The following is an 11,802-nucleotide window of genomic DNA, read 5'->3' on the forward strand; positions in this document are numbered from 1 at the left end:
TATTAGCACATATATGTTTTTTAAAGCCACCTTATTAGCATATATATGTTTTTCAAAGCCATGGGTATGGCTTTCTCAAAGCATTTCTTCTACTATGTGAGATACATAGATCGTGAGAGAGGAAATATATTCTCTGAGGGAGGCCTGCTTGTTAAGAAAGGACAAAGGCCTACCTAACTTTGAGCTGACTGGTATAAGAGTAGATTTTTCTTTCTTTCTTTTTTTTTTTTTTTTATTAGTTGGAGGCTAATTACTTCACAACATTTCAGTGGGTTTTGTCATACATTGATATGAATCAGCCATAGATTTACACGTATTCCCCATCCCGATCCCCCCTCCCACCTCCATCTCCACCCGATTCCTCTGGGTCTTCCCAGTGCACCAGGCCCTAGCACTTGTCTCATGCATCCCACCTGGGCCGGTGATCTGTTTCACCATAGATAATATACATGCTGTTCTTTCAAAACATCCCACCCTCACCTTCTCCCACAGAGTTCAAAAGTCTGTTCTGTATTTCTGTGTCTCTTTTTCTGTTTTGCATATAGGGTTATCGTTACCATCTTTCTAAATTCCATATATATGTGTTAGTATGCTGTAATGTTCTTTATCTTTCTGGCTTACTTCACTCTGTATAATGGGCTCCAGTTTCATCCATCTCATTAGGACTGGTTCAAATGAATTCTTTTTGACGGCTGAGTAATATTCCATGGTGTATATGTACCACAGCTTCCTTATCCATTCATCTGCTGATGGGCATCTAGATTGCTTCCATGTCCTGGCTATTATAAACAGTGCTGCGATGAACATTGGGGTGCACGTGTAAGAGTAGATTTTTTTAAAATGGTCTTTCCCATTGCCTAGAGGAAAATTCCCTCTCCCTTTCTCAATATATTTCTGTGAAAAACCTATTATTTGTGAATCCTTCTTTCCCTTTAATATCTCTGTAGATCTGTTTGAAGACTAGGTAAGCCACTTGCTAGCTTCGCAACCCAGGAGTGTTTTTCTTAAGCATCTGGGAAGCATCTCTTTGAAATGTAAACATCAAGGAATATAGAGTGTGAATGTCTCCGTTACTGTAAGAATGCCTTTTCCTGAGCTGTAACCAAATGCTTGTCCCAGTGACAGGAGTTTTGTTTTTCCTTCAGACAAAGGGAATTAGCTAACAGAAATGGCTATCTCAATGTCAGATGAATTGGGGGTGAACTGTGAAAGAATGCATACGAAACGGTGTTGTAGTGTCGTCTTATGGAAAGACAAATTATGGTTAATCTTGAGAACATGTATGTAATGCATTGTAACTGCTTGATGATGTATAGGGCGGAATCTCTGTCTTCAGAATCTATTACCAGGTTGCCTGTGATCTGCATTTTAATCTGGTTCAATGCTTGTAAAGTACTAAAATGGTGTCCTTTCCTTTCTGTAGCTTGTGGAAAATATTCTCTGCCTTGACAGGATGTTTTTAATTTGCACAACACTGGTGAATGAGGGGGCAAATGCTTGTAAAGCTTCTGTGGGTGCCTTGTAGTGCTAAAGTGGAAAAAAATTCCTATAAGACATAGCTCTCTCTATAGTAGATATAGTATCTCTATCATTTCATATATTGAGTTTCTGGACATGATAGATAACCCAGGTTACCTGTCCACTTCCCCCAGACTCAAATGCACCCCCATTTTCAGATTGGACATGAATCTTTGAAGTAAAAAAAAAAAATCTATGGATTTCAGATAGGAGGGCTATTAGCAACAACAGATTATGTGGAACTATTATACTAAGGATTGAGGATATAAGGATTACCAAGATAAAATTGTTCTCATGGAATTACAGCCCAGTGAAAAAGCTAGACAAATAGGAAATTAAAATACAGTGGGATTAAGTGGTAACAAGGAATCACAAATTATTCTGGTAAAACCAGTAGCCATATTTAGCACAGTCTTTGAGAGTCAAATGAGGTTGCCTGAAGGAAGGTGTCTTTGCTGAGACCTGAATTATGAGTAAAGTGAGCTTTAGAAACAGTGAAGGTGAAGAGGTGAAGGGTGTGCATGGCCAAGGGACTAGCATGTGCTAAATTCTGGAGAGATGAGAGGAAATAAGTATGTGTGGAGCTGTTAGCAGTTTAGTTTAATTAGAACATGAAGTATATCCACCGATACATGGGGATGGTTAATGAAAAAGTGTAAGACTTGTACTCACATACCTTGCTATGCCGTTTGAATTTAACTTTGCAGGCAACAGGAAGCCTGAACGCAAGGCAGCGAAGGTAATGATTGTATTTGTGCTTTATTTAGAATGATTAATGATATTGTGATATGAAAAGTAGTTTGGAATGGAGAAAGACTTGGTACAGGGGGACTTGTTAGGAGAAGGTCCAGGAAAGAGATGAGGGTGGCTTCCGCTTAGGGATGTGACATATGGATGGAGAGGAATGGTGTGTTCCAGTGATGTTTAGGAGTTATAATTCATGAAACACTGGTGTTGGTTAGATGTAGAAGATGAGGCAGAAGAAGAAGTATGCTGTTCACTGGTATATTCCCCCCCAAATCCCATGGTTTAAAATCTTACTTTTAGAAATTTGGAGGGTAGTTTCTTCGGCCGGCCTGCTGCCTTGCCTCCATCTCCTTTGTGCCCAAGTGGAGTCATAGGCTCCTGAGCCCTCCTGCTCCCCGTTGCTGGCTTCCCTCCGTGGCCTGAGTCTGTTTGGAACAAGCTCGGGTTTTGGATCTGGCAGGACCAGCATGTTTGGAAACACAACCACAGGTAAATCACAACCCTATGAAGGATATGAAGGGCTTCCCTGATGGCTCAGCTGGTAAAGAATCTGCCTGCAATGCGGGAGACCTGAGTTTGATCCCTGGGTTGGAAAGATCCCCTGGAGAAGTGAACAGTTAACCCACTCCAGCATTCTGGCCTGGAGAATTCCATGGACTGTATAGTCCATGAGGTCACAAAGGATCGGACGTGACTGAGAGTTTCAACTTTCACTTTCACTTTATGAAGGATATTGAAGTAACATCCTCTCCTGATGATAGGATTGGTTGTCTGTCTTTTAGCCTACCAACCTTGCTGGGGAACTTTCTTCTGTAGGATCGTGGGCTAATGATGTTGATGTTTGCTTCTAGGAAGCTCAATGGAGAAGGAAATGGCAACCCACTCCAGTATTCTTGCCTAGAGAATCCCGTGGACAGAGGAGCCTGGTGGGCTGCTGTCCATGGGGTCACACAGAGTCAGACACGACTGAAGCGACTTAGCATGCATGCATGCATTGGAGAGGGAAATGGCAACCCACTCCAGTATTCTTGCCTGGAGAATCCCAGGGACAGAGGAGCCTGGTTGGCTGCCATCTATGGGGTCGCACAGAGTCGGACACGACTGAAGCGACTTAGCAGCAGCAGCAGCAGCAGGAAGCTCAAGATAGTGGACAGACTATTGCAGTAGCCCAGCAGATACACACCTAGCCTGTGCTAGATATCTGCTGGAGTGATGATGGGAGCAAAGTGTTTACAGCATCATGTGATACAATTGCCAAAACATGGGACCTCAACAGTAAGCAGGCAATAGACACATTGTGCAACATGATACTCCTGTTAAAACCATACATTGGATCATAACACCAAACCACAGCTGTGTGATGACCTGGAACTAGGATAAGACTTTGAAGTTTGGGGATACACAATCATCAACTCCTGTGATGATTTTACAACTTCCTTAAAGGTGTCACTCTGCTGATGTGATGATCCTACGGCTGGGTGGCAGCTGCAGAGAGGGAACTGATTATCTATCAGTTAGAGAATCAACCTTCTGAACTCAGGAGGATAGCGTCTCCACTGATGCATCAGCATCAATGTGTGGCTCTTTTTTAAAGACACACAGAATAAGCCGAACAGGTTTGCCCTGGGAAGCATTGAGGGGAGAGTTGCTATTTATTACATCAACCCCCCAATTCCTGCCAAAGATAACTTCACTTTTAAGTATCATTAATCTAATGGAACCAACACTTCAGCTCCTCAAGATATCTACATGGTAAATGGAATTGTGTTCTATCCTGTTCAAGGCACCCTTGCAACCATGGGATCTGATAGTAGATGCAGCTTTGGGGACAAAGATGCCAGAACAAACTAGAATTTTGGAGCAGTAAGATCAGTCAATATTGGCTTAACACCTTCAATCACAGTGGAAATGTATTTGTGTACACTTCCAGCTTACTACTAGGGGCTTCACTAGTCGCTCAGATGGTACAGAATCAGCCCACAGTGAGGGAGGCCCAGGTTTGATCCCTGAGTTGGGAAGATCTCTGGAGAAGGGAATGGCTACCCACTCCAGTATTCTTGCCTGGAGAGTTCCATGGACAGAGGAGCCTGGCAGGATGCAGTCCAAGGGGCCCCAAAGAGTCACACATGGATGAGCAACTAATAATTTAACTTTCTAGCTACTACTAGTCAAAGGTATGTGGAGTATCAGGAATCCTTTATCTTCAATGTCATCATCCCTACATACTGTAGGTGTTCAATAGCTATTCATAAATTTGATGATATTATTTAGTTTGGAAATATAAAAGTGTAACCGTTATTCTGTTTTGATTAATGTCAAGTCATTCTGCCATTAAAAATTTACACCCAGTTTAAAACAATTTTTTTTTAATTCATTTTGGCATGTCCCTTGAGTTATCCATATGTCTGTGAAACACAAATGACACCTGGCAATGGGATGGGTGCCTCCTTTTGCAGATTAACATGAGGTGTGGTCTCCTGTTCAAATTTTCTTTCCCCTGAGAGACCAAAAGTGAATGCATCCCACTTTGTATTCCCTTTCTGACCAGCTTATCCTTTACCAACTCAAACCCGAACTGATTTAAATGCATCGTGTTTGAGAGGGATAGATGAATTTCCTGTCACCATCACAGATGCCTAAAGCCAGCCTAAAGCAGAATACATTATCAAGTAAACAAATATTTACCCAAAGTAGCTGTAGCCAACATTCTGCTGATTCCTACAAATGTAGCAACTGAGGTAAGAGAAATTAGAAATTAGTAAGATTGTTAAATTGTAATCTAAAGGGAATCCTGGTAATTTAACATTGTTATTTAACATATTTGGCCACATAGAGAAAATTTCACTGTATCCAGTATGGGAGATGGAGTAAAGTGAGTAATGACCTTCAAAATTTTCTCAGTTAACCAGAACATTCAAACACCATTATTGTTCACAGTCATTTCATCTGTAGTTCTAAGCACATCTTGCATAAAAAAAGCATCCAACACTATTTCTTAAATAAACATGTGCATTAGCAATTATGAGAGAATGATATAAAAATATGAAGTTAAGAGTACAGGAAACCAAAACTAAGCAAAGCATATCTTGATTCCTTGATAATTCTATAGGCACTTTGGAATATTTTAAGAGCTTGTTGTTGCTGTTCAGTAGCTAAGTTGTACCTGACTCTTTGCAGCCCCATGGACTGCAGCACACCAGGCTTCCTTGTCCTTCACCATCTCCTGGAGTTTGCTTAAATTCATGTCCACTGGGTCAGTGATGCCATTCAACCATCACATCCTCTTCTGTCGCCCCCTTTCCTCCTGCCTTCAGTCTTTCCCAACATCAAGGTCTTTTCCAATGAGGCAGCTCTTCGCATCAGGACACCAAAGTATTGGAGCTTCAGTCCTGCCAATGAATATTCAGGATTGATTTCCTTTAGGATTGACTGGTTGGATCTCCTTGTTGTCCAAGGGACTCAAGAGTCTTCTCCAGGTGAGGGTGGGATGATTTGAGAGGGTAGCATTGAAATGTGTATATTATCATATGTGATGCAGATCGCTGGTCCAGGTTTGATGCATGAGACGGGGTGCTCAGGGCTGGTGCACTGGGATGACCCTGGGGTATGGGATGGGGAGGGAGGTGGGAGGGGGGTTCTGGATGGGGAACATATGTGCACCCATGGCTGATTCATGATGATGTTTGGCAAAAACACTACAATATTGTAAAGTAATTAGCCTCCAATTAAAATAAATAAATTAATTGAAAAAAAAAACTCTTCTCCAACACCACAGTTCAAAACCATCAATTCTTCAGTGCTAAGCTTTTTTCATGGTCCAGCTCTCACATCCATACATGACTACTGGAAAAAACATAGCTTTGACTGACTATAAGACCCCTGTTGGCAAAGTGGTGTTTCTGCTTTTTAGTACACTGTCTCGGTTTGTCATAGTTCTTCTTCCAAGGAGTGGGCATCTTAATTTCATGGCTGTACTCAACTTCCACAGTTATTTTGCAGCCTGAAAATAAAGTCTGTCACTATTTCCATTTCTTTTCTCCATCTATTTGCCATGAAGTGATGGGACCAGATGCCATGATAATTTTTTGAATGTTGAGTTTTAACCCAGCTTTTTCACTCTTCTCTTTCACCATCATCATGAGGCTTTTTAGTTCCTCTCCACTTTCTGCCATTAGTGTGATATCATCTGCATATCTGAAACCGTGGATATTTCTCTTGGCAATCTTGATTCCAGCTTGTGCTTCATCCAGCCTGGCATTTCACATGATGTACTCTGCATATAAGTTAAATAAGCAGGGTGACAATATACAGCCTTGATGTACTCCTTTCCCAATTTGGAACCAGTCCTTTGTTCCATGTGTGGTTCTAACTGTTGTTTCTTGACCTGTGTATAGGTTTCTCAGGAGGCAGGTAAGGTGGTGTGGTATTCCCATCTCTCTCAGAATTTTCCACAGTTGATTGTAATCCACACAGTCAAAGACTTTGGCATAGTCAATGAAGCAGAAGTAGCTATTTTTCTGGAATTCTCTTGCTTTTTCTATTATCCAATGGATGTTGGCAATTTTATCTCCAGTTCTTCCGCTTTTTCTAAATCCAGCCTGTATATCTATCTGGAAGTCCCAGATATACAGATACACACGTGGTTTATGTACAGTTGAAGTCTAGCTTGGAGAATATTGAGCACAGCCTTGCTAGCATGTTAAATGAGCACAATTATATGGTAGTTTGAACATTCTTTGGCATTGCCCTTCTTTGAGATTGGAATGAAAACTGACCTTTTCCTGTCCTGTGGCCACTACTGAGTTTTCCAAATTTGTTGGCATATTTTTTTAAATTAATTAATTTATTTTAATTGGAGGCTAATTACTCTCCAATATTGTAGTGGTTTTTGCCATACATTGGCATGCATCAGCCATGCATCACATACACATGGGTGTACATGTGTTCCCCATCCTGAACCCCCCTTCCTCATCCCTCCGCATCCCATCCCTCAGGGTCATCCCAGTACACTGGCCCTAACAACATCACCTTTCAGGATTTTAAAAAGCTCAGCTGGAATTCCATCACCTCCAGTAGCTTTAATTGTAGTGCTCCATGCTATTCTTTGGAACTTTACATTCAATTAGGTATATCTTTCCCTTTCTCCTTTGCTTTTTGCTTCTGTTCATTTCTCAGCTATTTTTAAGGCCTCCTCAGAGAACGATTTTGCCTTCTTGCGTTTCTTTTTCTTTCACATTGTTTTGGTTTAAGAGCTTATTGTCATCTTAGTTAACATGGATGATTATTGACCAGTATTTTGGTTAAAAATGAAAATATATGAACTAATTCTATCCTTGGCATAGGACAGCCCCTGGAGAATGATTCTTTTTTTTTTTTTGTAAACACCTTTCATCACCTTGTTTGGTTGTTATTTGTGTTTCATTGTTGTCAAGGTGCTAAAATTACATTTATTTGATTTTCCTAATAGTTTGGCTTCAATAAAAGTGAGCATTTCTTTATCTTTTGAGTATTAACACGTACTCAATCCCAGGGTTAAATAATGTTTTATTAAGTAATAAGTATTTCCAGCACATGGACTACTGTAATCCTTAATTGCAGTATTGTAACTCAATTAATTGAACAATTTTTTTTTGAAAGTGACATTCTAGTAGATGGAATAATAATATCGTTATTAGGATTAATTTTTTCATTGAAGTATAGTTGATTTACAATGTTATATTAGCTTTAGGTGTATGACAGTGATTCAAATTGTATAGCTTATAATCACTTTCATGTTATTATAAAGCATTGGCTATATTCCCTGTGCTATTAAATATATTCTTGAAGCTTTTTTACCTCATACATTATAGTTTGTTCCTCATAATCCCTTATCCCTGTCTTGCCACTGCCCCCTTTCTTCTCCCTACTGGTAACCACAATTTTTTTCTCTGAGTCTGTTTTTGTTTTTTTAATTCATTTATTTATTTTTTAGATTTGACATTTAAATGATTGTTGGTTGTTGCTTAGTTGCTAAGTCATATCTGACTCTTTTGCGAGCCCATGGACTGTAGCCCGTTATGCTCCTCTGTCCATGGGATTTCCTAGGTAAGAATAATGGAGTGCATTGCCATTTCTTTCTCCAGGGGATCTTCCCAACCCAGGGGTCAAACCCATGTCTCCAGCATTGCAGGTGGATTCTTTGCCACTGAGCTACCAGGGAATCCCCCATTTCAGTGGTAACATTGAGTGCTGTTTCTCTATCTGACTTATTTTACTGAGTGTAATACCTTCTAGGTCCATCCATGTTGCTGCAAATGGCAAAATTTCATTCTTTTTATAACTGAGTAGTATTCCTCTTTGTGTGTGTGTGTATACATACATACATATACACATCTCCATTATCAATTTATCTATTGTGATGGACACTTAGATTTCTTCTGTATCTTGTATACTGTAAATAATGCTGCTTTGAAAATTGGAGTACATCTATCTTTTCAACTTAGTGTTTATTTTCGTTTAGCATATGCCCAGGAGTTGAATTGCTGAATCATATGGTAGTCCTGTTTTTAGTTTTTTGAGGAAACCTCATACTGTTTTCCATAGTGGCTGCACCAATTTACATTCCAACTAACAGTGTACTAGGCTTCCCTTTTCTCTACATCCTCACCAAAATTTATCTGTAGACTTTTTGATGATAGTAATTTTGACAGGTGTGAGGTGATATCTCGTTTTGGTTTTGATTTGCATTTCTCTGATGATTAGCAGTATTGAGTATTTTCATGTGCCTATTGTCCATTTGTATAGCTTCTTTTGAAAAATGTCTATTATGGTCCTCTGCCTGTTTTTTTGATTGGGTTATTTGTTTTTCTGATATTGAGTTTTATGAGCTGTTACATATTTTGGATATTAACACTTTACCAGTCATATCATTTGAAAAATACTTTTTCCCACCCAATAAGTTTTCTTTTCTTTTTGCCAGTGGTGTTCTTTGTTGTGCAAAAGCTTTTAAGTTTAATTAGGTTTCACTTGTTTATTTTTGCTTTTGTTTCATTTCCTTTGAGACTGATTCAAAAAATATTGCAGTGATTTATGTCAAAGGTTGTCTTGCCTATGTTTTCTTCAAGGATTTTTATGATTTCTGATCTTACATTTAGGTCTTTATCCTGAGGTAATTTTTCTATATGGTGTTGAAGAATGTTCTAATTTCATTTTTTTACATGTTGTTGTCTGATTTTTCCCAGAAGCACTTATTCAAGGGATTGTCTTTTCTCCATTGTATATTCGTGCCTCCTTTGTTGTAGATTAATTGATCATAAGTGCATGGATTTATTTGTGGGCTCTATTCTATTCCATTATTCTATGTGCCTGTTTTTGTGCCAGTAACATACTATGTTGATTACTGTAGCTTTCTAATAAAGTCTGAAATTAGGAAATGTAAATCTTCAGTTTTGTTCTTTTTTCTCAAGATTGCTTTGGCTGATTTGGGTCTTTTGTGATTCCATATAAATTTTAGGATTGGAAATATGTCATGGGTATTATGATAGGCATTATGTTAAATTTGTTGATTGCTTTTGTAGTGTGGAAATTTTAACAGTATTGATTTTTTCAGTCTATGAACATGGAGCCTTCCATTTATTTGTATTGTCTTCACTTTCCTTTGTTGATGTCTTAGAGTTTTTTGAGTATAGGTCTTTTATCTCCTTGGTGAAGTTTATTCCCAGTTATTTTATTCTTTTTGATGCAGTCATAACTGGGGTTATCTTCTTGAATTCTTTTTCTGACAGTTCATTATTAGCATATAAAGAAATAGCAGATTTCTTTATATTGATCTTGTATCCTACAAGTTTACTGAATTCACTTATTCATTTTTTTTGGTGTGGAGACTTTAGGACTTTCTATATATAGTGTCATATCATCTACAGTGATAGTTTTACTTCTTCCCTTCCAATCTGGATGCCTTTTATTTCTTTTCTTGTCTGATTACTGTGTTTATGCCTTCTAATACTATGTTAAATAGAAGAGGCGAGAGTGGGATCCTTCCTTGTGTCTGAATTTAGAGGGAATGCTTTAATCTTTCCACTGTTCTATATGATGTTAAATATGGATTTGTTATATATGGCCTTTATTATGTTGAGATACCTATATTTTGCTGAGAGTTTTTTTTTTATCATAAATAGATGTTTAATTTTGTCAGATTCTGTTTGCACATCTGTTTAGGTGATTATATGCTTTTTATTAATTTTTAAAAATTATATTTATTTATTTTTTGTTATGCTGAACCTTTGTTGCTGCATGGGTTTTTCTCAAGTTGTGGCGAGCAGGGGCTACTCTCTCTAGTTGTGGTGAGTTGGGGTGCACAGGCTTCTCATTGTGGTGACTTCTTTTGTTGTGAAGCATTGGCTCTAGGACACATGGACTTCATAGTTGCAGAACATGAGCTCTGGAGCACAGGCTTAATAGTTGTGGTGCATGGGCTTAGTTGCTCTGTGGCATGTAGGATCTTCCTGGATCAGGGATTGAACCCATGTCCCTGCATTGGCAGGCAGATTCTTTACCACTGAACCATCTTTGAAACACTTATCCTTTATTTTTGCTTTATTCTGTAATTTCTTCCATGCCAAAACCAACAATACTAAAATGGTACACACTTATATATATTTACTTTGAAAGAAAAAACACTTAAATAGTCATATATCTATTCAATTATAAAGGTTATATAAGTCATAGAGTCGTTATTGTAGAATAGTCACAGATTTTATTTTTATTGCTTTAACAAGTATAGCTCAAAAATTAAGGCTGAATAATATCTTTTAACAAAATAGTACCTTTAGTAATGCCTTCTATATTAGTCAGAGACATAATCTAATTCAATATTTCAAGAGATTACTTGGCGCAAAATATTTAGGGTTAAGGGAACTAGTGAGACATGTGGAGGTTCCCAGGAAATAACCACGATAGGAGTCTATCACCATCCTTAGCCTTGAAGGGGCAGGGAGGGAGAATGATGTTACTATAATTTGTAGAGGGTATAGAGCCATGGAAGATGGGTTAAAATATAAGAACTTTGACTACAGAGGAACCACAAAATGGCAGTTCATGGAGTGTAGGGGAGAGAGCATAAACATAGGGACCTTTCTTCTCTGACCTCTCTTCTATCCTTCCCTCTCTTCCACCTTCCACCCTCAGTCTCCTCCTGATAGTAACTAGAGGTAAGAAATACATAGAAGCCAGTCAAGAAGAGAACTCCTGTAATGCTGTTAGTGGATATTATTAATAGTTTTCCAAGAGCACAGAGCAGGTCAGAAAAGGGTAGAGAATAGATCGGGGGAGGAATGGATAGGGACAAACAGAGAATAAGTATCACAGCTTCAGAAGATGAAGCATCTTTTCTTCTTGAACACATCTTGACTTCAAACAGATTTTTAAAAGAAAAGTATGCCAACTTTGTTTTTAATGCACTACTCAGATATCTTGGGATCTTTTTGAAGTCTTGAAACTTTGAAACTAAGAATGACCAGTTTGAAATATACAATGTGAAAACAACAACAATACTGCCAA

The 11,802-nt window shown here is 38.5% G+C and overlaps 1 pseudogene; it reads left to right on the plus strand.

The window, feature by feature from the left end:
• Positions 1–2,200: 2,200 nt before the first annotated feature.
• LOC122435749 lies at positions 2,201–4,236 on the plus strand (annotated as a pseudogene).
• The last annotated feature ends 7,566 nt before the right edge of the window (positions 4,237–11,802 follow it).

The sequence above is a fragment of the Cervus canadensis genome, chromosome X (genome assembly GCF_019320065.1).
Source record: "Cervus canadensis isolate Bull #8, Minnesota chromosome X, ASM1932006v1, whole genome shotgun sequence".
In the NCBI taxonomy this organism is placed as follows: Eukaryota; Metazoa; Chordata; class Mammalia; order Artiodactyla; family Cervidae; genus Cervus; species Cervus canadensis.